This window comes from Ascaphus truei, chromosome 1 (genome assembly GCF_040206685.1).
Source record: "Ascaphus truei isolate aAscTru1 chromosome 1, aAscTru1.hap1, whole genome shotgun sequence".
In the NCBI taxonomy this organism is placed as follows: domain Eukaryota; kingdom Metazoa; phylum Chordata; class Amphibia; order Anura; family Ascaphidae; genus Ascaphus; species Ascaphus truei.
Genome location: NC_134483.1, coordinates 269962515 through 269989542, shown reverse-complemented (window position 1 = coordinate 269989542; position 27028 = coordinate 269962515).

Here is a 27028-nt window from a genome sequence, read left to right as displayed (position 1 = left end):
CTTCTTATAGGAAGGTCTAGGAGCTCTGAAAATGAACGTGCGCGTCTTTCACTCTTCCCGAGGGACTTAGAAGAATTTTGTGATATTTTTTATTAAATGGTGTATAAGGGTATATATATAAATATATTTTATGCACTGTATATGAGCTGGCGATTTCTAAGTCTGTGGTTCCGAGAGGGGGTAACCAGGCTCACTAATAAAGGTCAAGCCACTTGGCTGCCAGAATGCCCTGCTTCAGCACAGACCAGAAAGGCATTGTGATAAGCGTATCCCCGGTATAGTCAGGGGTTAATGGGAGTCGTCCCCGTCCCCCCAGTATACGGCCAGAACCATGGACCCGGTACTTGTGGTTCGGACTCTCTCCAACCAGCCATAATGTTGTGAGAGTGAAATTATGTCTAAGTACAGCTTTGGTACATTAGAAGCAACTCTGAAACTTAACCTAAGCGTTTTTCGAAGCTACTTTTTGGCTAACTTCTTATAGGAAGGTCTAGGAGCTCTGAAAATGAACGTGCGCGTCTTTCACTCTTCCCGAGGGACTTAGAAGAATTTTGTGATATTTTTTATTAAATGGTGTATAAGGGTATATATATAAATATATTTTATGCACTGTATATGAGCTGGCGATTTCTAAGTCTGTGGTTCCGAGAGGGGGTAACCAGACTCACTAATAAAGGTCAAGCCACTTGGCTGCCAGAATGCCCTGCTTCAGCACAGACCAGAAAGGCATTGTGATAAGCGTATCCCCGGTATAGTCAGGGGTTAATGGGAGTCGTCCCCGTCCCCCCAGTATACGGCCAGAACCATGGACCCGGTACTTGTGGTTCGGACTCTCTCCAACCAGCCATAATGTTGTGAGAGTGAAATTATGTCTAAGTCCAGCTTTGGTACATTAGAAGCAACTCTGAAACTTAACCTAAGCGTTTTTCGAAACTACTTTTTGGCTAACTTCTTATAGGAAGGTCTAGGAGATCTGAAAATGAACGTGCGCGTCTTTCACTCTTCCCGAGGGACTTAGAAGAATTTTGTGATATTTTTTATTAAAATGGTGTATAAAGGTATATATATAAATATTTTTTATGCACTGTATATGAGCTGGCGATTTCTAAGTCTGTGGTTCCGAGAGGGGGTAACCAGGCTCACTAATAAAGGTCAAGCCACTTGGCTGCCAGAATGCCCTGCTTCAGCACAGACCAGAAAGGCATTGTGATAAGCGTATCACCGGTATAGTCAGGGGTTAATGGGAGTCGTTCCCGTCCCCCCAGTATACGGCCAGAACCATGGACCCGGTACTTGTGGTTCGGACTGTCTCCAACCAGCCATTATGTTGTGAGAGTGAAATTATGTCTAAGTCCAGCTTTGGTACATTAGAAGCAACTCTGAAACTTAACCTAAGCGTTTTTCGAAACTACTTTTTGGCTAACTTCTTATAGGAAGGTCTAGGAGATCTGAAAATGAACGTGCGCGTCTTTCACTCTTCCCGAGGGACTTAGAAGAAATTTGTGATATTTTTTATTAAAATGGTGTATAAGGGTATATATATATAAATATATTTTATGCACTGTATATGAGCTGGCGATTTCTAAGTCTGTGGTTCCGAGAGGGGGTAACCAGGCTCACTAATAAAGGTCAAGCCACTTGGCTGCCAGAATGCCCTGCTTCAGCACAGACCAGAAAGGCATTGTGATAAGCGTATCCCCGGTATAGTCAGGGGTTAATGGGAGTCGTCCCCGTCCCCCCAGTATACGGCCAGAACCATGGACCCGGTACTTGTGGTTCGGACTGTCTCCAACCAGCCATAATGTTGTGAGAGTGAAATTATGTCTAAGTCCAGCTTTGGTACATTAGAAGCAACTCTGAAACTTAACCTAAGCGTTTTTCGAAGCTACTTTTTGGCTAACTTCTTATAGGAAGGTCTAGGAGCTCTGAAAATGAACGTGCGCGTCTTTCACTCTTCCCGAGGGACTTAGAAGAATTTTGTGATATTTTTTATTAAAATGGTGTATAAGGGTATATATATAAATATTTTTTATGCACTGTATATGAGCTGGCGATTTCTAAGTCTGTGGTTCCGAGAGGGGGTAACCAGGCTCACTAATAAAGGTCAAGCCACTTGGCTGCCAGAATGCCCTGCTTCAGCACAGACCAGAAAGGCATTGTGATAAGCGTATCACCGGTATAGTCAGGGGTTAATGGGAGTCGTTCCCGTCCCCCCAGTATACGGCCAGAACCATGGACCCGGTACTTGTGGTTCGGACTGTCTCCAACCAGCCATTATGTTGTGAGAGTGAAATTATGTCTAAGTCCAGCTTTGGTATATTAGAAGCAACTCTGAAACTTAACCTAAGCGTTTTTCGAAGCTACTTTTTGGCTAACTTCTTATAGGAAGGTCTAGGAGCTCTGAAAATGAACGTGCGCGTCTTCCACTCTTCCCGAGGGACTTAGAAGAAATTTGTGATATTTTTTATTAAAATGGTGTATAAGGGTATATATATATAAATATATTTTATGCACTGTATATGAGCTGGCGATTTCTAAGTCTGTGGTTCCGAGAGGGGGTAACCAGGCTCACTAATAAAGGTCAAGCCACTTGGCTGCCAGAATGCCCTGCTTCAGCACAGACCAGAAAGGCATTGTGATAAGCGTATCACCGGTATAGTCAGGGGTTAATGGGAGTCGTTCCCGTCCCCCCAGTATACGGCCAGAACCATGGACCCGGTACTTGTGGTTCGGACTGTCTCCAACCAGCCATTATGTTGTGAGAGTGAAATTATGTCTAAGTCCAGCTTTGGTACATTAGAAGCAACTCTGAAACTTAACCTAAGCGTTTTTCGAAGCTACTTTTTGGCTAACTTCTTATAGGAAGGTCTAGGAGCTCTGAAAATGAACGTGCGCGTCTTCCACTCTTCCCGAGGGACTTAGAAGAAATTTGTGATATTTTTTATTAAAATGGTGTATAAGGGTATATATATATAAATATATTTTATGCACTGTATATGAGCTGGCGATTTCTAAGTCTGTGGTTCCGAGAGGGGGTAACCAGGCTCACTAATAAAGGTCAAGCCACTTGGCTGCCAGAATGCCCTGCTTCAGCACAGACCAGAAAGGTATTGTGATAAGCGTATCCCCGGTATAGTCAGGGGTTAATGGGAGTCGTCCCCGTCCCCCCAGTATACGGCCAGAACCATGGACCCGGTACTTGTGGTTCGGACTGTCTCCAACCAGCCATAATGTTGTGAGAGTGAAATTATGTCTAAGTCCAGCTTTGGTACATTAGAAGCAACTCTGAAACTTAACCTAAGCGTTTTTCGAAGCTACTTTTTGGCTAACTTCTTATAGGAAGGTCTAGGAGCTCTGAAAATGAACGTGCGCGTCTTTCACTCTTCCCGAGGGACTTAGAAGAATTTTGTGATATTTTTTATTAAATGGTGTATAAGGGTATATATATAAATATATTTTATGCACTGTATATGAGCTGGCGATTTCTAAGTCTGTGGTTCCGAGAGGGGGTAACCAGGCTCACTAATAAAGGTCAAGCCACTTGGCTGCCAGAATGCCCTGCTTCAGCACAGACCAGAAAGGCATTGTGATAAGCGTATCCCCGGTATAGTCAGGGGTTAATGGGAGTCGTCCCCGTCCCCCCAGTATACGGCCAGAACCATGGACCCGGTACTTGTGGTTCGGACTCTCTCCAACCAGCCATAATGTTGTGAGAGTGAAATTATGTCTAAGTACAGCTTTGGTACATTAGAAGCAACTCTGAAACTTAACCTAAGCGTTTTTCGAAGCTACTTTTTGGCTAACTTCTTATAGGAAGGTCTAGGAGCTCTGAAAATGAACGTGCGCGTCTTTCACTCTTCCCGAGGGACTTAGAAGAATTTTGTGATATTTTTTATTAAATGGTGTATAAGGGTATATATATAAATATATTTTATGCACTGTATATGAGCTGGCGATTTCTAAGTCTGTGGTTCCGAGAGGGGGTAACCAGACTCACTAATAAAGGTCAAGCCACTTGGCTGCCAGAATGCCCTGCTTCAGCACAGACCAGAAAGGCATTGTGATAAGCGTATCCCCGGTATAGTCAGGGGTTAATGGGAGTCGTCCCCGTCCCCCCAGTATACGGCCAGAACCATGGACCCGGTACTTGTGGTTCGGACTCTCTCCAACCAGCCATAATGTTGTGAGAGTGAAATTATGTCTAAGTCCAGCTTTGGTACATTAGAAGCAACTCTGAAACTTAACCTAAGCGTTTTTCGAAACTACTTTTTGGCTAACTTCTTATAGGAAGGTCTAGGAGATCTGAAAATGAACGTGCGCGTCTTTCACTCTTCCCGAGGGACTTAGAAGAATTTTGTGATATTTTTTATTAAAATGGTGTATAAAGGTATATATATAAATATTTTTTATGCACTGTATATGAGCTGGCGATTTCTAAGTCTGTGGTTCCGAGAGGGGGTAACCAGGCTCACTAATAAAGGTCAAGCCACTTGGCTGCCAGAATGCCCTGCTTCAGCACAGACCAGAAAGGCATTGTGATAAGCGTATCACCGGTATAGTCAGGGGTTAATGGGAGTCGTTCCCGTCCCCCCAGTATACGGCCAGAACCATGGACCCGGTACTTGTGGTTCGGACTGTCTCCAACCAGCCATTATGTTGTGAGAGTGAAATTATGTCTAAGTCCAGCTTTGGTATATTAGAAGCAACTCTGAAACTTAACCTAAGCGTTTTTCGAAGCTACTTTTTGGCTAACTTCTTATAGGAAGGTCTAGGAGCTCTGAAAATGAACGTGCGCGTCTTCCACTCTTCCCGAGGGACTTAGAAGAAATTTGTGATATTTTTTATTAAAATGGTGTATAAGGGTATATATATATAAATATATTTTATGCACTGTATATGAGCTGGCGATTTCTAAGTCTGTGGTTCCGAGAGGGGGTAACCAGGCTCACTAATAAAGGTCAAGCCACTTGGCTGCCAGAATGCCCTGCTTCAGCACAGACCAGAAAGGCATTGTGATAAGCGTATCCCCGGTATAGTCAGGGGTTAATGGGAGTCGTCCCCGTCCCCCCAGTATACGGCCAGAACCATGGACCCGGTACTTGTGGTTCGGACTGTCTCCAACCAGCCATAATGTTGTGAGAGTGAAATTATGTCTAAGTCCAGCTTTGGTACATTAGAAGCAACTCTGAAACTTAACCTAAGCGTTTTTCGAAGCTACTTTTTGGCTAACTTCTTATAGGAAGGTCTAGGAGCTCTGAAAATGAACGTGCGCGTCTTTCACTCTTCCCGAGGGACTTAGAAGAATTTTGTGATATTTTTTATTAAAATGGTGTATAAGGGTATATATATAAATATTTTTTATGCACTGTATATGAGCTGGCGATTTCTAAGTCTGTGGTTCCGAGAGGGGGTAACCAGGCTCACTAATAAAGGTCAAGCCACTTGGCTGCCAGAATGCCCTGCTTCAGCACAGACCAGAAAGGCATTGTGATAAGCGTATCACCGGTATAGTCAGGGGTTAATGGGAGTCGTTCCCGTCCCCCCAGTATACGGCCAGAACCATGGACCCGGTACTTGTGGTTCGGACTGTCTCCAACCAGCCATTATGTTGTGAGAGTGAAATTATGTCTAAGTCCAGCTTTGGTATATTAGAAGCAACTCTGAAACTTAACCTAAGCGTTTTTCGAAGCTACTTTTTGGCTAACTTCTTATAGGAAGGTCTAGGAGCTCTGAAAATGAACGTGCGCGTCTTCCACTCTTCCCGAGGGACTTAGAAGAAATTTGTGATATTTTTTATTAAAATGGTGTATAAGGGTATATATATATAAATATATTTTATGCACTGTATATGAGCTGGCGATTTCTAAGTCTGTGGTTCCGAGAGGGGGTAACCAGGCTCACTAATAAAGGTCAAGCCACTTGGCTGCCAGAATGCCCTGCTTCAGCACAGACCAGAAAGGCATTGTGATAAGCGTATCCCCGGTATAGTCAGGGGTTAATGGGAGTCGTCCCCGTCCCCCCAGTATACGGCCAGAACCATGGACCCGGTACTTGTGGTTCGGACTGTCTCCAACCAGCCATAATGTTGTGAGAGTGAAATTATGTCTAAGTCCAGCTTTGGTACATTAGAAGCAACTCTGAAACTTAACCTAAGCGTTTTTCGAAGCTACTTTTTGGCTAACTTCTTATAGGAAGGTCTAGGAGCTCTGAAAATGAACGTGCGCGTCTTTCAATCTTCCCGAGGGACTTAGAAGAATTTTGCGATATTTTTTATTAAATGGTGTATAAGGGTATATATATAAATATATTTTATGCACTGTATATGAGCTGGCGATTTCTAAGTCTGTGGTTCCGAGAGGGGGTAACCAGGCTCACTAATAAAGGTCAAGCCACTTGGCTGCCAGAATGCCGTGCTTCAGCACAGACCAGAAAGGCATTGTGATAAGCGTATCCCCGGTATAGACAGGGGTTAATGGGAGTCGTCCCCGTCCCCCCAGTATACGGCCAGAACCATGGACCCGGTACTTGTGGTTCGGACTGTCTCCAACCAGCCATAATGTTGTGAGAGTGAAATTATGTCTAAGTCCAGCTTTGGTACATTAGAAGCAACTCTGAAACTTAACCTAAGCGTTTTTCGAAGCTACTTTTTGGCTAACTTCTTATAGGAAGGTCTAGGAGCTCTGAAAATGAACGTGCGCGTCTTTCACTCTTCCCGAGGGACTTAGAAGAATTTTGTGATATTTTTTATTAAAATGGTGTATAAGGGTATATATATAAATATATTTTATGCACTGTATATGAGCTGGCGATTTCTAAGTCTGTGGTTCCGAGAGGGGGTAACCAGGCTCACTAATAAAGGTCAAGCCACTTGGCTGCCAGAATGCCCTGCTTCAGCACAGACCAGAAAGGCATTGTGATAAGCGTATCCCCGGTATAGTCAGGGGTTAATGGGAGTCGTCCCCGTCCCCCCAGTATACGGCCAGAACCATGGACCCGGTACTTGTGGTTCGGACTCTCTCCAACCAGCCATAATGTTGTGAGAGTGAAATTATGTCTAAGTACAGCTTTGGTACATTAGAAGCAACTCTGAAACTTAACCTAAGCGTTTTTCGAAGCTACTTTTTGGCTAACTTCTTATAGGAAGGTCTAGGAGCTCTGAAAATGAACGTGCGCGTCTTTCACTCTTCCCGAGGGACTTAGAAGAATTTTGTGATATTTTTTATTAAATGGTGTATAAGGGTATATATATAAATATATGTTATGCACTGTATATGAGCTGGCGATTTCTAAGTCTGTGGTTCCGAGAGGGGGTAACCAGGCTCACTAATAAAGGTCAAGCCACTTGGCTGCCAGAATGCCCTGCTTCAGCACAGACCAGAAAGGCATTGTGATAAGCGTATCCCCGGTATAGTCAGGGGTTAATGGGAGTCGTCCCCGTCCCCCCAGTATACGGCCAGAACCATGGACCCGGTACTTGTGGTTCGGACTCTCTCCAACCAGCCATAATGTTGTGAGAGTGAAATTATGTCTAAGTCCAGCTTTGGTACATTAGAAGCAACTCTGAAACTTAACCTAAGCGTTTTTCGAAACTACTTTTTGGCTAACTTCTTATAGGAAGGTCTAGGAGCTCTGAAAATGAACGTGCGCGTCTTCCACTCTTCCCGAGGGACTTAGAAGAAATTTGTGATATTTTTTATTAAAATGGTGTATAAGGGTATATATATATAAATATATTTTATGCACTGTATATGAGCTGGCGATTTCTAAGTCTGTGGTTCCGAGAGGGGGTAACCAGGCTCACTAATAAAGGTCAAGCCACTTGGCTGCCAGAATGCCCTGCTTCAGCACAGACCAGAAAGGCATTGTGATAAGCGTATCCCCGGTATAGTCAGGGGTTAATGGGAGTCGTCCCCGTCCCCCCAGTATACGGCCAGAACCATGGACCCGGTACTTGTGGTTCGGACTGTCTCCAACCAGTCATAATGTTGTGAGAGTGAAATTATGTCTAAGTCCAGCTTTGGTACATTAGAAGCAACTCTGAAACTTAACCTAAGCGTTTTTCGAAGCTACTTTTTGGCTAACTTCTTATAGGAAGGTCTAGGTGCTCTGAAAATGAACGTGCGCGTCTTCCACTCTTCCCGAGGGACTTAGAAGAAATTTGTGATATTTTTTATTAAAATGGTGTATAAGGGTATATATATATAAATATATTTTATGCACTGTATATGAGCTGGCGATTTCTAAGTCTGTGGTTCCGAGAGGGGGTAACCAGGCTCACTAATAAAGGTCAAGCCACTTGGCTGCCAGAATGCCCTGCTTCAGCACAGACCAGAAAGGCATTGTGATAAGCGTATCCCCGGTATAGTCAGGGGTTAATGGGAGTCGTCCCCGTCCCCCCAGTATACGGCCAGAACCATGGACCCGGTACTTGTGGTTCGGACTGTCTCCAACCAGTCATAATGTTGTGAGAGTGAAATTATGTCTAAGTCCAGCTTTGGTACATTAGAAGCAACTCTGAAACTTAACCTAAGCGTTTTTCGAAGCTACTTTTTGGCTAACTTCTTATAGGAAGGTCTAGGAGCTCTGAAAATGAACGTGCGCGTCTTTCACTCTTCCCGAGGGACTTAGAAGAATTTTGTGATATTTTTTATTAAATGGTGTATAAGGGTATATATATAAATATATTTTATGCACTGTATATGAGCTGGCGATTTCTAAGTCTGTGGTTCCGAGAGGGGGTAACCAGGCTCACTAATAAAGGTCAAGCCACTTGGCTGCCAGAATGCCCTGCTTCAGCACAGACCAGAAAGGCATTGTGATAAGCGTATCCCCGGTATAGTCAGGGGTTAATGGGAGTCGTCCCCGTCCCCCCAGTATACGGCCAGAACCATGGACCCGGTACTTGTGGTTCGGACTCTCTCCAACCAGCCATAATGTTGTGAGAGTGAAATTATGTCTAAGTCCAGCTTTGGTACATTAGAAGCAACTCTGAAACTTAACCTAAGCGTTTTTCGAAGCTACTTTTTGGCTAACTTCTTATAGGAAGGTCTAGGAGCTCTGAAAATGAACGTGCGCGTCTTTCACTCTTCCCTAGGGACTTAGAAGAAATTTGTGATATTTTTTATTAAAATGGTGTATAAGGGTATATATATATAAATATATTTTATGCACTGTATATGAGCTGGCGATTTCTAAGTCTGTGGTTCCGAGAGGGGGTAACCAGGCTCACTAATAAAGGTCAAGCCACTTGGCTGCCAGAATGCCGTGCTTCAGCACAGACCAGAAAGGCATTGTGATAAGCGTATCCCCGGTATAGTCAGGGGTTAATGGGAGTCGTCCCCGTCCCCCCAGTATACGGCCAGAACCATGGACCCGGTACTTGTGGTTCGGACTGTCTCCAACCAGCCATTATGTTGTGAGAGTGAAATTATGTCTAAGTCCAGCTTTGGTACATTAGAAGCAACTCTGAAACTTAACCTAAGCGTTTTTCGAAGCTACTTTTTGGCTAACTTCTTATAGGAAGGTCTAGGAGCTCTGAAAATGAACGTGCGCGTCTTCCACTCTTCCCGAGGGACTTAGAAGAAATTTGTGATATTTTTTATTAAAATGGTGTATAAGGGTATATATATATAAATATATTTTATGCACTGTATATGAGCTGGCGATTTCTAAGTCTGTGGTTCCGAGAGGGGGTAACCAGGCTCACTAATAAAGGTCAAGCCACTTGGCTGCCAGAATGCCCTGCTTCAGCACAGACCAGAAAGGCATTGTGATAAGCGTATCCCCGGTATAGTCAGGGGTTAATGGGAGTCGTCCCCGTCCCCCCAGTATACGGCCAGAACCATGGACCCGGTACTTGTGGTTCGGACTGTCTCCAACCAGCCATAATGTTGTGAGAGTGAAATTATGTCTAAGTCCAGCTTTGGTACATTAGAAGCAACTCTGAAACTTAACCTAAGCGTTTTTCGAAGCTACTTTTTGGCTAACTTCTTATAGGAAGGTCTAGGAGCTCTGAAAATGAACGTGCGCGTCTTTCACTCTTCCCGAGGGACTTAGAAGAATTTTGTGATATTTTTTATTAAATGGTGTATAAGGGTATATATATAAATATATTTTATGCACTGTATATGAGCTGGCGATTTCTAAGTCTGTGGTTCCGAGAGGGGGTAACCAGGCTCACTAATAAAGGTCAAGCCACTTGGCTGCCAGAATGCCCTGCTTCAGCACAGACCAGAAAGGCATTGTGATAAGCGTATCCCCGGTATAGTCAGGGGTTAATGGGAGTCGTCCCCGTCCCCCCAGTATACGGCCAGAACCATGGACCCGGTACTTGTGGTTCGGACTCTCTCCAACCAGCCATAATGTTGTGAGAGTGAAATTATGTCTAAGTCCAGCTTTGGTACATTAGAAGCAACTCTGAAACTTAACCTAAGCGTTTTTCGAAGCTACTTTTTGGCTAACTTCTTATAGGAAGGTCTAGGAGCTCTGAAAATGAACGTGCGCGTCTTTCACTCTTCCCTAGGGACTTAGAAGAAATTTGTGATATTTTTTATTAAAATGGTGTATAAGGGTATATATATATAAATATATTTTATGCACTGTATATGAGCTGGCGATTTCTAAGTCTGTGGTTCCGAGAGGGGGTAACCAGGCTCACTAATAAAGGTCAAGCCACTTGGCTGCCAGAATGCCGTGCTTCAGCACAGACCAGAAAGGCATTGTGATAAGCGTATCCCCGGTATAGTCAGGGGTTAATGGGAGTCGTCCCCGTCCCCCCAGTATACGGCCAGAACCATGGACCCGGTACTTGTGGTTCGGACTGTCTCCAACCAGCCATAATGTTGTGAGAGTGAAATTATGTCTAAGTCCAGCTTTGGTACATTAGAAGCAACTCTGAAACTTAACCTAAGCGTTTTTCGAAGCTACTTTTTGGCTAACTTCTTATAGGAAGGTCTAGGAGCTCTGAAAATGAACGTGCGCGTCTTTCACTCTTCCCGAGGGACTTAGAAGAATTTTGTGATATTTTTTATTAAAATGGTGTATAAGGGTATATATATAAATATATTTTATGCACTGTATATGAGCTGGCGATTTCTAAGTCTGTGGTTCCGAGAGGGGGTAACCAGGCTCACTAATAAAGGTCAAGCCACTTGGCTGCCAGAATGCCCTGCTTCAGCACAGACCAGAAAGGCATTGTGATAAGCGTATCCCCGGTATAGTCAGGGGTTAATGGGAGTCATCCCCGTCCCCCCAGTATACGGCCAGAACCATGGACCCGGTACTTGTGGTTCGGACCGTCTCCAACCAGCCATAATGTTGTGAGAGTGAAATTATGTCTAAGTCCAGCTTTGGTACATTAGAAGCAACTCTGAAACTTAACCTAAGCGTTTTTCGAAGCTACTTTTTGGCTAACTTCTTATAGGAAGGTCTAGGAGCTCTGAAAATGAACGTGCGCGTCTTTCACTCTTCCCTAGGGACTTAGAAGAATTTTGTGATATTTTTTATTAAATGGTGTATAAGGGTATATATATATAAATATATTTTATGCACTGTATATGAGCTGGCGATTTCTAAGTCTGTGGTTCCGAGAGGGTGTAACCAGGCTCACTAATAAAAGTCAAGCCACTTGGCTGCCAGAATGCCCTGCTTCAGCACAGACCAGAAAGGCATTGTGATAAGCGTATCCCCGGTATAGTCAGGGGTTAATGGGAGTCGTCCCCGTCCCCCCAGTATACGGCCAGAACCATGGACCCGGTACTTGTGGTTCGGACTCTCTCCAACCAGCCATAATGTTGTGAGAGTGAAATTATGTCTAAGTCCAGCTTTGGTACATTAGAAGCAACTCTGAAACTTAACCTAAGCGTTTTTCGAAGCTACTTTTTGGCTAACTTCTTATAGGAAGGTCTAGGAGCTCTGAAAATGAACGTGCGCGTCTTTCACTCTTCCCTAGGGACTTAGAAGAAATTTGTGATATTTTTTATTAAAATGGTGTATAAGGGTATATATATAAATATATTTTATGCACTGTATATGAGCTGGCGATTTCTAAGTCTGTGGTTCCGAGAGGGGGTAACCAGGCTCACTAATAAAGGTCAAGCCACTTGGCTGCCAGAATGCCCTGCTTCAGCACAGACCAGAAAGGCATTGTGATAAGCGTATCCCCGGTATAGTCAGGGGTTAATGGGAGTCGTCCCCGTCCCCCCAGTATACGGCCAGAACCATGGACCCGGTACTTGTGGTTCGGACTGTCTCCAACCAGCCATAATGTTGTGAGAGTGAAATTATGTCTAAGTCCAGCTTTGGTACATTAGAAGCAACTCTGAAACTTAACCTAAGCGTTTTTCGAAGCTACTTTTTGGCTAACTTCTTATAGGAAGTTCTAGGAGCTCTGAAAATGAACGTGCGCGTCTTTCACTCTTCCCGAGGGACTTAGAAGAATTTTGTGATATTTTTTATTAAATGGTGTATAAGGGTATATATATATATAAATATATTTTATGCACTGTATATGAGCTGGCGATTTCTAAGTCTGTGGTTCCGAGAGGGGGTAACCAGGCTCACTAATAAAGGTCAAGCCACTTGGCTGCCAGAATGCCGTGCTTCAGCACAGACCAGAAAGGCATTGTGATAAGCGTATCCCCGGTATAGTCAGGGGTTAATGGGAGTCGTCCCCGTCCCCCCAGTATACGGCCAGAACCATGGACCCGGTACTTGTGGTTCGGACTGTCTCCAACCAGCCATAATGTTGTGAGAGTGAAATTATGTCTAAGTCCAGCTTTGGTACATTAGAAGCAACTCTGAAACTTAACCTAAGCGTTTTTCGAAGCTACTTTTTGGCTAACTTCTTATAGGAAGGTCTAGGAGCTCTGAAAATGAACGTGCGCGTCTTTCACTCTTCCCGAGAGACTTAGAAGAATTTTGTGATATTTTTTATTAAAATGGTGTATAAGGGTATATATATAAATATATTTTATGCACTGTATATGAGCTGGCGATTTCTAAGTCTGTGGTTCCGAGAGGGGGTAACCAGGCTCACTAATAAAGGTCAAGCCACTTGGCTGCCAGAATGCCCTGCTTCAGCACAGACCAGAAAGGCATTGTGATAAGCGTATCCCCGGTATAGTCAGGGGTTAATGGGAGTCATCCCCGTCCCCCCAGTATACGGCCAGAACCATGGACCCGGTACTTGTGGTTCGGACTGTCTCCAACCAGCCATAATGTTGTGAGAGTGAAATTATGTCTAAGTCCAGCTTTGGTACATTAGAAGCAACTCTGAAACTTAACCTAAGCGTTTTTCGAAGCTACTTTTTGGCTAACTTCTTATAGGAAGGTCTAGGAGCTCTGAAAATGAACGTGCGCGTCTTTCACTCTTCCCTAGGGACTTAGAAGAAATTTGTGATATTTTTTATTAAAATGGTGTATAAGGGTATATATATAAATATATTTTATGCACTGTATATGAGCTGGCGATTTCTAAATCTGTGGTTCCGAGAGGGGGTAACCAGGCTCACTAATAAAGGTCAAGCCACTTGGCTGCCAGAATGCCCTGCTTCAGCACAGACCAGAAAGGCATTGTGATAAGCGTATCCCCGGTATAGTCAGGGGTTAATGGGAGTCGTCCCCGTCCCCCCAGTATACGGCCAGAACCATGGACCCGGTACTTGTGGTTCGGACTGTCTCCAACCAGCCATAATGTTGTGAGAGTGAAATTATGTCTAAGTCCAGCTTTGGTACATTAGAAGCAACTCTGAAACTTAACCTAAGCGTTTTTCGAAGCTACTTTTTGGCTAACTTCTTATAGGAAGTTCTAGGAGCTCTGAAAATGAACGTGCGCGTCTTTCACTCTTCCCGAGGGACTTAGAAGAATTTTGTGATATTTTTTATTAAATGGTGTATAAGGGTATATATATATAAATATATTTTATGCACTGTATATGAGCTGGCGATTTCTAAGTCTGTGGTTCCGAGAGGGGGTAACCAGGCTCACTAATAAAGGTCAAGCCACTTGGCTGCCAGAATGCCGTGCTTCAGCACAGACCAGAAAGGCATTGTGATAAGCGTATCCCCGGTATAGTCAGGGGTTAATGGGAGTCGTCCCCGTCCCCCCAGTATACGGCCAGAACCATGGACCCGGTACTTGTGGTTCGGACTGTCTCCAACCAGCCATAATGTTGTGAGAGTGAAATTATGTCTAAGTCCAGCTTTGGTACATTAGAAGCAACTCTGAAACTTAACCTAAGCGTTTTTCGAAGCTACTTTTTGGCTAACTTCTTATAGGAAGGTCTAGGAGCTCTGAAAATGAACGTGCGCGTCTTTCACTCTTCCCGAGTGACTTAGAAGAATTTTGTGATATTTTTTATTAAAATGGTGTATAAGGGTATATATACTGTATATATATATATTTTATGCACTGTATATGAGCTGGCGATTTCTAAGTCTGTGGTTCCGAGAGGGGGTAACCAGGCTCACTAATAAAGGTCAAGCCACTTGGCTGCCAGAATGCCCTGCTTCAGCACAGACCAGAAAGGCATTGTGATAAGCGTATCCCCGGTATAGTCAGGGGTTAATGGGAGTCGTCCCCGTCCCCCCAGTATACGGCCAGAACCATGGACCCGGTACTTGTGGTTCGGACTCTCTCCAACCAGCCATAATGTTGTGAGAGTGAAATTATGTCTAAGTCCAGCTTTGGTACATTAGAAGCAACTCTGAAACTTAACCTAAGCGTTTTTCGAAGCTACTTTTTGGCTAACTTCTTATAGGAAGGTCTAGGAGCTCTGAAAATGAACGTGCGCGTCTTTCACTCTTTCCGAGGGACTTAGAAGAAATTTGTGATATTTTTTATTAAAATGGTGTATAAGGGTATATATATAAATATATTTTATGCACTGTATATGAGCTGGCGATTTCTAAGTCTGTGGTTCCGAGAGGGGGTAACCAGGCTCACTAATAAAGGTCAAGCCACTTGGCTGCCAGAATGCCCTGCTTCAGCACAGACCAGAAAGGTATTGTGATAAGCGTATCCCCGGTATAGTCAGGGGTTAATGGGAGTCGTCCCCGTCCCCCCAGTATACGGCCAGAACCATGGACCCGGTACTTGTGGTTCGGACTCTCTCCAACCAGCCATAATGTTGTGAGAGTGAAATTATGTCTAAGTCCAGCTTTGGTACATTAGAAGCAACTCTGAAACTTAACCTAAGCGTTTTTCGAAACTACTTTTTGGCTAACTTCTTATAGGAAGGTCTAGGAGATCTGAAAATGAACGTGCGCGTCTTTCACTCTTCCCGAGGGACTTAGAAGAATTTTGTGATATTTTTTATTAAAATGGTGTATAAGGGTATATATATAAATATTTTTTATGCACTGTATATGAGCTGGCGATTTCTAAGTCTGTGGTTCCGAGAGGGGGTAACCAGGCTCAATAATAAAGGTCAAGCCACTTGGCTGCCAGAATGCCCTGCTTCAGCACAGACCAGAAAGGCATTGTGATAAGCGTATCACCGGTATAGTCAGGGGTTAATGGGAGTCGTTCCCGTCCCCCCAGTATACGGCCAGAACCATGGACCCGGTACTTGTGGTTCGGACTCTCTCCAACCAGCCATAATGTTGTGAGAGTGAAATTATGTCTAAGTCCAGCTTTGGTACATTAGAAGCAACTCTGAAACTTAACCTAAGCGTTTTTCGAAGCTACTTTTTGGCTAACTTCTTATAGGAAGGTCTAGGAGCTCTGAAAATGAACGTGCGCGTCTTCCACTCTTCCCGAGGGACTTAGAAGAAATTTGTGATATTTTTTATTAAATGGTGTATAAGGGTATATATATATATAAATATATTTTATGCACTGTATATGAGCTGGCGATTTCTAAGTCTGTGGTTCCGAGAGGGGGTAACCAGGCTCACTAATAAAGGTCAAGCCACTTGGCTGCCAGAATGCCGTGCTTCAGCACAGACCAGAAAGGCATTGTGATAAGCGTATCCCCGGTATAGTCAGGGGTTAATGGGAGTCGTCCCCGTCCCCCCAGTATACGGCCAGAACCATGGACCCGGTACTTGTGGTTCGGACTGTCTCCAACCAGCCATAATGTTGTGAGAGTGAAATTATGTCTAAGTCCAGCTTTGGTACATTAGAAGCAACTCTGAAACTTAACCTAAGCGTTTTTCGAAGCTACTTTTTGGCTAACTTCTTATAGGAAGGTCTAGGAGCTCTGAAAATGAACGTGCGCGTCTTTCACTCTTCCCGAGAGACTTAGAAGAATTTTGTGATATTTTTTATTAAAATGGTGTATAAGGGTATATATATAAATATATTTTATGCACTGTATATGAGCTGGCGATTTCTAAGTCTGTGGTTCCGAGAGGGGGTAACCAGGCTCACTAATAAAGGTCAAGCCACTTGGCTGCCAGAATGCCCTGCTTCAGCACAGACCAGAAAGGCATTGTGATAAGCGTATCCCCGGTATAGTCAGGGGTTAATGGGAGTCATCCCCGTCCCCCCAGTATACGGCCAGAACCATGGACCCGGTACTTGTGGTTCGGACTGTCTCCAACCAGCCATAATGTTGTGAGAGTGAAATTATGTCTAAGTCCAGCTTTGGTACATTAGAAGCAACTCTGAAACTTAACCTAAGCGTTTTTCGAAGCTACTTTTTGGCTAACTTCTTATAGGAAGGTCTAGGAGCTCTGAAAATGAACGTGCGCGTCTTTCACTCTTCCCTAGGGACTTAGAAGAAATTTGTGATATTTTTTATTAAAATGGTGTATAAGGGTATATATATAAATATATTTTATGCACTGTATATGAGCTGGCGATTTCTAAATCTGTGGTTCCGAGAGGGGGTAACCAGGCTCACTAATAAAGGTCAAGCCACTTGGCTGCCAGAATGCCCTGCTTCAGCACAGACCAGAAAGGCATTGTGATAAGCGTATCCCCGGTATAGTCAGGGGTTAATGGGAGTCGTCCCCGTCCCCCCAGTATACGGCCAGAACCATGGACCCGGTACTTGTGGTTCGGACTGTCTCCAACCAGCCATAATGTTGTGAGAGTGAAATTATGTCTAAGTCCAGCTTTGGTACATTAGAAGCAACTCTGAAACTTAACCTAAGCGTTTTTCGAAGCTACTTTTTGGCTAACTTCTTATAGGAAGTTCTAGGAGCTCTGAAAATGAACGTGCGCGTCTTTCACTCTTCCCGAGGGACTTAGAAGAATTTTGTGATATTTTTTATTAAATGGTGTATAAGGGTATATATATATAAATATATTTTATGCACTGTATATGAGCTGGCGATTTCTAAGTCTGTGGTTCCGAGAGGGGGTAACCAGGCTCACTAATAAAGGTCAAGCCACTTGGCTGCCAGAATGCCGTGCTTCAGCACAGACCAGAAAGGCATTGTGATAAGCGTATCCCCGGTATAGTCAGGGGTTAATGGGAGTCGTCCCCGTCCCCCCAGTATACGGCCAGAACCATGGACCCGGTACTTGTGGTTCGGACTGTCTCCAACCAGCCATAATGTTGTGAGAGTGAAATTATGTCTAAGTCCAGCTTTGGTACATTAGAAGCAACTCTGAAACTTAACCTAAGCGTTTTTCGAAGCTACTTTTTGGCTAACTTCTTATAGGAAGGTCTAGGAGCTCTGAAAATGAACGTGCGCGTCTTTCACTCTTCCCGAGTGACTTAGAAGAATTTTGTGATATTTTTTATTAAAATGGTGTATAAGGGTATATATACTGTATATATATATATTTTATGCACTGTATATGAGCTGGCGATTTCTAAGTCTGTGGTTCCGAGAGGGGGTAACCAGGCTCACTAATAAAGGTCAAGCCACTTGGCTGCCAGAATGCCCTGCTTCAGCACAGACCAGAAAGGCATTGTGATAAGCGTATCCCCGGTATAGTCAGGGGTTAATGGGAGTCGTCCCCGTCCCCCCAGTATACGGCCAGAACCATGGACCCGGTACTTGTGGTTCGGACTCTCTCCAACCAGCCATAATGTTGTGAGAGTGAAATTATGTCTAAGTCCAGCTTTGGTACATTAGAAGCAACTCTGAAACTTAACCTAAGCGTTTTTCGAAGCTACTTTTTGGCTAACTTCTTATAGGAAGGTCTAGGAGCTCTGAAAATGAACGTGCGCGTCTTTCACTCTTTCCTAGGGACTTAGAAGAAATTTGTGATATTTTTTATTAAAATGGTGTATAAGGGTATATATATAAATATATTTTATGCACTGTATATGAGCTGGCGATTTCTAAGTCTGTGGTTCCGAGAGGGGGTAACCAGGCTCACTAATAAAGGTCAAGCCACTTGGCTGCCAGAATGCCCTGCTTCAGCACAGACCAGAAAGGCATTGTGATAAGCGTATCCCCGGTATAGTCAGGGGTTAATGGGAGTCGTCCCCGTCCCCCCAGTATACGGCCAGAACCATGGACCCGGTACTTGTGGTTCGGACTCTCTCCAACCAGCCATAATGTTGTGAGAGTGAAATTATGTCTAAGTCCAGCTTTGGTACATTAGAAGCAACTCTGAAACTTAACCTAAGCGTTTTTCGAAACTACTTTTTGGCTAACTTCTTATAGGAAGGTCTAGGAGATCTGAAAATGAACGTGCGCGTCTTTCACTCTTCCCGAGGGACTTAGAAGAATTTTGTGATATTTTTTATTAAAATGGTGTATAAGGGTATATATATAAATATTTTTTATGCACTGTATATGAGCTGGCGATTTCTAAGTCTGTGGTTCCGAGAGGGGGTAACCAGGCTCAATAATAAAGGTCAAGCCACTTGGCTGCCAGAATGCCCTGCTTCAGCACAGACCAGAAAGGCATTGTGATAAGCGTATCACCGGTATAGTCAGGGGTTAATGGGAGTCGTTCCCGTCCCCCCAGTATACGGCCAGAACCATGGACCCGGTACTTGTGGTTCGGACTCTCTCCAACCAGCCATAATGTTGTGAGAGTGAAATTATGTCTAAGTCCAGCTTTGGTACATTAGAAGCAACTCTGAAACTTAACCTAAGCGTTTTTCGAAGCTACTTTTTGGCTAACTTCTTATAGGAAGGTCTAGGAGCTCTGAAAATGAACGTGCGCGTCTTCCACTCTTCCCGAGGGACTTAGAAGAAATTTGTGATATTTTTTATTAAAATGGTGTATAAGGGTATATATATATAAATATATTTTATGCACTGTATATGAGCTGGCGATTTCTAAGTCTGTGGTTCCGAGAGGGGGTAACCAGGCTCACTAATAAAGGTCAAGCCACTTGGCTGCCAGAATGCCCTGCTTCAGCACAGACCAGAAAGGCATTGTGATAAGCGTATCCCCGGTATAGTCAGGGGTTAATGGGAGTCGTCCCCGTCCCCCCAGTATACGGCCAGAACCATGGACCCGGTACTTGTGGTTCGGACTGTCTCCAACCAGCCATAATGTTGTGAGAGTGAAATTATGTCTAAGTCCAGCTTTGGTACATTAGAAGCAACTCTGAAACTTAACCTAAGCGGTCCAACCAGCCATAATGTTGTGAGAGTGAAATTATGTCTAAGTCCAGCTTTGGTACATTAGAAGCAACTCTGAAACGTAACCTAAGCGTTTTTCGAAGCTACTTTTTGGCTAACTTCTTATAGGAAGGTCTAGGAGCTCTGAAAATGAACGTGCGCGTCTTTCACTCTTCCCGAGGGACTTAGAAGAATTTTGTGATATTTTTTATTAAAATGGTGTATAAGGGTATATATATAAATATATTTTATGCACTGTATATGAGCTGGCGATTTCTAAGTCTGTGGTTCCGAGAGGGGGTAACCAGGCTCACTAATAAAGGTCAAGCCACTTGGCTGCCAGAATGCCGTGCTTCAGCACAGACCAGAAAGGCATTGTGATAAGCGTATCCCCGGTATAGTCAGGGGTTAATGGGAGTCGTCCCCGTCCCCCCAGTATACGGCCAGAACCATGGACCCGGTACTTGTGGTTCGGACTGTCTCCAACCAGCCATAATGTTGTGAGAGTGAAATTATGTCTACGTCCAGCTTTGGTACATTAGAAGCAACTCTGAAACTTAACCTAAGCGTTTTTCGAAGCTACTTTTTGGCTAACTTCTTATAGGAAGGTCTAGGAGCTCTGAAAATGAACGTGCGCGTCTTTCACTCTTCCCGAGGGACTTAGAAGAATTTTGTGATATTTTTTATTAAATGGTGTATAAGGGTATATATATAAATATATTTTATGCACTGTATATGAGCTGGCGATTTCTAAGTCTGTGGTTCCGAGAGGGGGTAACCAGGCTCACTAATAAAGGTCAAGCCACTTGGCTGCCAGAATGCCCTGCTTCAGCACAGACCAGAAAGGCATTGTGATAAGCGTATCCCCGGTATAGTCAGGGGTTAATGGGAGTCGTCCCCGTCCCCCCAGTATACGGCCAGAACCATGGACCCGGTACTTGTGGTTCGGACTGTCTCCAACCAGCCATAATGTTGTGAGAGTGAAATTATGTCTAAGTCCAGCTTTGGTACATTAGAAGCAACTCTGAAACTTAACCTAAGCGTTTTTCGAAGCTACTTTTTGGCTAACTTCTTATAGGAAGGTCTAGGAGCTCTGAAAATGAACGTGCGCGTCTTTCACTCTTCCCGAGGGACTTAGAAGAATTTTGTGATATTTTTTATTAAATGGTGTATAAGGGTATATATATAAATATATTTTATGCACTGTATATGAGCTGGCGATTTCTAAGTCTGTGGTTCCGAGAGGGGGTAACCAGGCTCACTAATAAAGGTCAAGCCACTTGGCTGCCAGAATGCCCTGCTTCAGCACAGACCAGAAAGGCATTGTGATAAGCGTATCCCCGGTATAGTCAGGGGTTAATGGGAGTCGTCCCCGTCCCCCCAGTATACGGCCAGAACCATGGACCCGGTACTTGTGGTTCGGACTGTCTCCAACCAGCCATAATGTTGTGAGAGTGAAATTATGTCTAAGTCCAGCTTTGGTACATTAGAAGCAACTCTGAAACTTAACCTAAGCGTTTTTCGAAGCTACTTTTTGGCTAACTTCTTATATGAAGGTCTAGGAGCTCTGAAAATGAACGTGCGCGTCTTTCACTCTTCCCGAGGGACTTAGAAGAATTTTGTGATATTTTTTATTAAATGGTGTTTAAGGGTATATATATAAATATATTTTATGCACTGTATATGAACTGGCGATTTCTAAGTCTGTGGTTCCGAGAGGGGGTAACCAGGCTCACTAATAAAGGTCAAGCCACTTGGCTGCCAGAATGCCCTGCTTCAGCACAGACCAGAAAGGCATTGTGATAAGCGTATCCCCGGTATAGTCAGGGGTTAATGGGAGTCGTCCCCGTCCCCCCAGTATACGGCCAGAACCATGGACCCGGTACTTGTGGTTCGGACTGTCTCCAACCAGCCATAATGTTGTGAGAGTGAAATTATGTCTAAGTCCAGCTTTGGTACATTAGAAGCAACTCTGAAACTTAACCTAAGCGTTTTTCGAAGCTACTTTTTGGCTAACTTCTTATAGGAAGGTCTAGGAGCTCTGAAAATGAACGTGCGCGTCTTTCACTCTTCCCGAGGGACTTAGAAGAATTTTGTGATATTTTTTATTAAAATGGTGTATAAGGGTATATATATAAATATATTTTATGCACTGTATATGAGCTGGCGATTTCTAAGTCTGTGGTTCCGAGAGGGGGTAACCAGGCTCACTAATAAAGGTCAAGCCACTTGGCTGCCAGAATGCCCTGCTTCAGCACAGACCAGAAAGGCATTGTGATAAGCGTATCCCCGGTATAGTCAGGGGTTAATGGGAGTCGTCCCCGTCCCCCCAGTATACGGCCAGAACCATGGACCCGGTACTTGTGGTTCGGACTGTCTCCAACCAGCCATAATGTTGTGAGAGTGAAATTATGTCTAAGTCCAGCTTTGGTACATTAGAAGCAACTCTGAAACTTAAACTAAGCGTTTTTCGAAGCTACTTTTTGGCTAACTTCTTATAGGAAGGTCTAGGAGCTCTGAAAATGAACGTGCGCGTCTTTCACTCTTCCTGAGGGACTTAGAAGAAATTTGTGATATTTTTTATTAAAATGGTGTATAAGGGTATATATATAAATATATTTTATGCACTGTATATGAGCTGGCGATTTCTAAGTCTGTGGTTCCGAGAGGGGGTAACCAGGCTCACTAATAAAGGTCAAGCCACTTGGCTGCCAGAATGCCGTGCTTCAGCACAGACCAGAAAGGCATTGTGATAAGCGTATCCCCGGTATAGTCAGGGGTTAATGGGAGTCGTCCCCGTCTCCCCAGTATACGGCCAGAACCATGGACCCGGTACTTGTGGTTCGGACTGTCTCCAACCAGCCATAATGTTGTGAGAGTGAAATTATGTCTAAGTCCAGCTTTGGTACATTAGAAGCAACTCTGAAACTTAACCTAAGCGTTTTTCGAAGCTACTTTTTGGCTAACTTCTTATAGGAAGGTCTAGGAGCTCTGAAAATGAACGTGCGCGTCTTTCACTCTTCCTGAGGGACTTAGAAGAAATTTGTGATATTTTTTATTAAAATGGTGTATAAGGGTATATATATAAATATATTTTATGCACTGTATATGAGCTGGCGATTTCTAAGTCTGTGGTTCCGAGAGGGGGTAACCAGGCTCACTAATAAAGGTCAAGCCACTTGGCTGCCAGAATGCCGTGCTTCAGCACAGACCAGAAAGGCATTGTGATAAGCGTATCCCCGGTATAGTCAGGGGTTAATGGGAGTCGTCCCCGTCTCCCCAGTATACGGCCAGAACCATGGACCCGGTACTTGTGGTTCGGACTGTCTCCAACCAGCCATAATGTTGTGAGAGTGAAATTATGTCTAAGTCCAGCTTTGGTACATTAGAAGCAACTCTGAAACTTAACCTAAGCGTTTTTCGAAGCTACTTTTTGGCTAACTTCTTATAGGAAGGTCTAGGAGCTCTGAAAATGAACGTGCGCGTCTTTCACTCTTCCCGAGGGACTTAGAAGAATTTTGTGATATTTTTTATTAAAATGGTGTATAAGGGTATATATATAAATATATTTTATGCACTGTATATGAGCTGGCGATTTCTAAGTCTGTGGTTCCGAGAGGGGGTAACCAGGCTCACTAATAAAGGTCAAGCCACTTGGCTGCCAGAATGCCGTGCTTCAGCACAGACCAGAAAGGCATTGTGATAAGCGTATCCCCGGTATAGTCAGGGGTTAATGGGAGTCGTCCGTATACTGGGGGGACGGGGACGACTCCCATTAACCCCTGACTATACCGGGGATACGCTTATCACAATGCCTTTCTGGTCTGTGCTGAAGCACGGCATTCTGGCAGCCAAGTGGCTTGACCTTTATTAGTGAGCCTGGTTACCCCCTCTCGGAACCACAGACTTAGAAATCGCCAGCTCATATACAGTGCATAAAATATATTTATATATATACCCTTATACACCATTTTAATAAAAAATATCACAAAATTCTTCTAAGTCCCTCGGGAAGAGTGAAAGACGCGCACGTTCATTTTCAGAGCTCCTAGACCTTCCTATAAGAAGTTAGCCAAAAAGTAGCTTCGAAAAACGCTTAGGTTAAGTTTCAGAGTTGCTTCTAATGTACCAAAGCTGGACTTAGACATAATTTCACTCTCACAACATTATGGCTGGTTGGAGACAGTCCGAACCACAAGTACCGGGTCCATGGTTCTGGCCGTATACTGGGGGGACGGGGACGACTCCCATTAACCCCTGACTATACCGGGGATACGCTTATCACAATGCCTTTCTGGTCTGTGCTGAAGCAGGGCATTCTGGCAGCCAAGTGGCTTGACCTTTATTAGTGAGCCTGGTTACCCCCTCTCGGAACCACAGACTTAGAAATCGCCAGCTCATATACAGTGCATAAAAAATATTTATATATATACCCTTATACACCATTTTAATAAAAAATATCACAAAATTCTTCTAAGTCCCTCGGGAAGAGTGAAAGACGCGCACGTTCATTTTCAGATCTCCTACACCTTCCTATAAGAAGTTAGCCAAAAAGTAGTTTCGAAAAACGCTTAGGTTAAGTTTCAGAGTTGCTTCTAATGTACCAAAGCTGGACTTAGACATAATTTCACTCTCACAACATTATGGCTGGTTGGAGAGAGTCCGAACCACAAGTACCGGGTCCATGGTTCTGGCCGTATACTGGGGGGACGGGGACGACTCCCATTAACCCCTGACTATACCGGGGATACGCTTATCACAATGCCTTTCTGGTCTGTGCTGAAGCAGGGCATTCTGGCAGCCAAGTGGCTTGACCTTTATTAGTGAGCCTGGTTACCCCCTCTCGGAACCACAGACTTAGAAATCGCCAGCTCATATACAGTGCATAAAAAATATTTATATATATACCCTTATACACCATTTTAATAAAAAATATCACAAAATTCTTCTAAGTCCCTCGGGAAGAGTGAAAGACGCGCACGTTCATTTTCAGATCTCCTACACCTTCCTATAAGAAGTTAGCCAAAAAGTAGTTTCGAAAAACGCTTAGGTTAAGTTTCAGAGTTGCTTCTAATGTACCAAAGCTGGACTTAGACATAATTTCACTCTCACAACATTATGGCTGGTTGGAGAGAGTCCGAACCACAAGTACCGGGTCCATGGTTCTGGCCGTATACTGGGGGGACGGGGACGACTCCCATTAACCCCTGACTATACCGGGGATATGCTTATCACAATGCCTTTCTGGTCTGTGCTGAAGCAGGGCATTCTGGCAGCCAAGTGGCTTGACCTTTATTAGTGAGCCTGGTTACCCCCTCTCGGAACCACAGACTTAGAAATCGCCAGCTCATATACAGTGCATAAAATATATTTATATATATACCCTTATACACCATTTAATAAAAAATATCACAAAATTCTTCTAAGTCCCTCGGGAAGAGTGAAAGACGCGCACGTTCATTTTCAGAGCTCCTAGACCTTCCTATAAGAAGTTAGCCAAAAAGTAGCTTCGAAAAACGCTTAGGTTAAGTTTCAGAGTTGCTTCTAATGTACCAAAGCTGGACTTAGACATAATTTCACTCTCACAACATTATGGCTGGTTGGAGACAGTCCGAACCACAAGTACCGGGTCCATGGTTCTGGCCGTATACTGGGGGGACGGGGACGACTCCCATTAACCCCTGACTATACCGGGGATACGCTTATCACAATGCCTTTCTGGTCTGTGCTGAAGCAGGGCATTCTGGCAGCCAAGTGGCTTGACCTTTATTAGTGAGCCTGGTTACCCCCTCTCGGAACCACAGACTTAGAAATCGCCAGCTCATATACAGTGCATAAAATATATTTATATATATACCCTTATACACCATTTTAATAAAAAATATCACAAATTTCTTCTAAGTCCCTCCGGAAGAGTGGAAGACGCGCACGTTCATTTTCAGAGCTCCTAGACCTTCCTATAAGAAGTTAGCCAAAAAGTAGCTTCGAAAAACGCTTAGGTTAAGTTTCAGAGTTGCTTCTAATGTACCAAAGCTGGACTTAGACATAATTTCACTCTCACAACATTATGGCTGGTTGGAGACAGTCCGAACCACAAGTACCGGGTCCATGGTTCCGTATACTGGGGGGACGGGGACGACTCCCATTAACCCCTGACTATACCGGGGATACGCTTATCACAATGCCTTTCTGGTCTGTGCTGAAGCACGGCATTCTGGCAGCCAAGTGGCTTGACCTTTATTAGTGAGCCTGGTTACCCCCTCTCGGAACCACAGACTTAGAAATCGCCAGCTCATATACAGTGCATAAAATATATTTATATATATACCCTTATACACCATTTTAATAAAAAATATCACAAAATTCTTCTAAGTCCCTCGGGAAGAGTGAAAGACGCGCACGTTCATTTTCAGAGCTCCTAGACCTTCCTATAAGAAGTTAGCCAAAAAGTAGCTTCGAAAAACGCTTAGGTTAAGTTTCAGAGTTGCTTCTAATGTACCAAAGCTGGACTTAGACATAATTTCACTCTCACAACATTATGGCTGGTTGGAGACAGTCCGAACCACAAGTACCGGGTCCATGGTTCTGGCCGTATACTGGGGGGACGGGGACGACTCCCATTAACCCCTGACTATACCGGGGATACGCTTATCACAATGCCTTTCTGGTCTGTGCTGAAGCAGGGCATTCTGGCAGCCAAGTGGCTTGACCTTTATTAGTGAGCCTGGTTACCCCCTCTCGGAACCACAGACTTAGAAATCGCCAGCTCATATACAGTGCATAAAAAATATTTATATATATACCCTTATACACCATTTTAATAAAAAATATCACAAAATTCTTCTAAGTCCCTCGGGAAGAGTGAAAGACGCGCACGTTCATTTTCAGATCTCCTACACCTTCCTATAAGAAGTTAGCCAAAAAGTAGTTTCGAAAAACGCTTAGGTTAAGTTTCAGAGTTGCTTCTAATGTACCAAAGCTGGACTTAGACATAATTTCACTCTCACAACATTATGGCTGGTTGGAGAGAGTCCGAACCACAAGTACCGGGTCCATGGTTCTGGCCGTATACTGGGGGGACGGGGACGACTCCCATTAACCCCTGACTATACCGGGGATATGCTTATCACAATGCCTTTCTGGTCTGTGCTGAAGCAGGGCATTCTGGCAGCCAAGTGGCTTGACCTTTATTAGTGAGCCTGGTTACCCCCTCTCGGAACCACAGACTTAGAAATCGCCAGCTCATATACAGTGCATAAAATATATTTATATATATACCCTTATACACCATTTAATAAAAAATATCACAAAATTCTTCTAAGTCCCTCGGGAAGAGTGAAAGACGCGCACGTTCATTTTCAGAGCTCCTAGACCTTCCTATAAGAAGTTAGCCAAAAAGTAGCTTCGAAAAACGCTTAGGTTAAGTTTCAGAGTTGCTTCTAATGTACCAAAGCTGGACTTAGACATAATTTCACTCTCACAACATTATGGCTGGTTGGAGACAGTCCGAACCACAAGTACCGGGTCCATGGTTCTGGCCGTATAC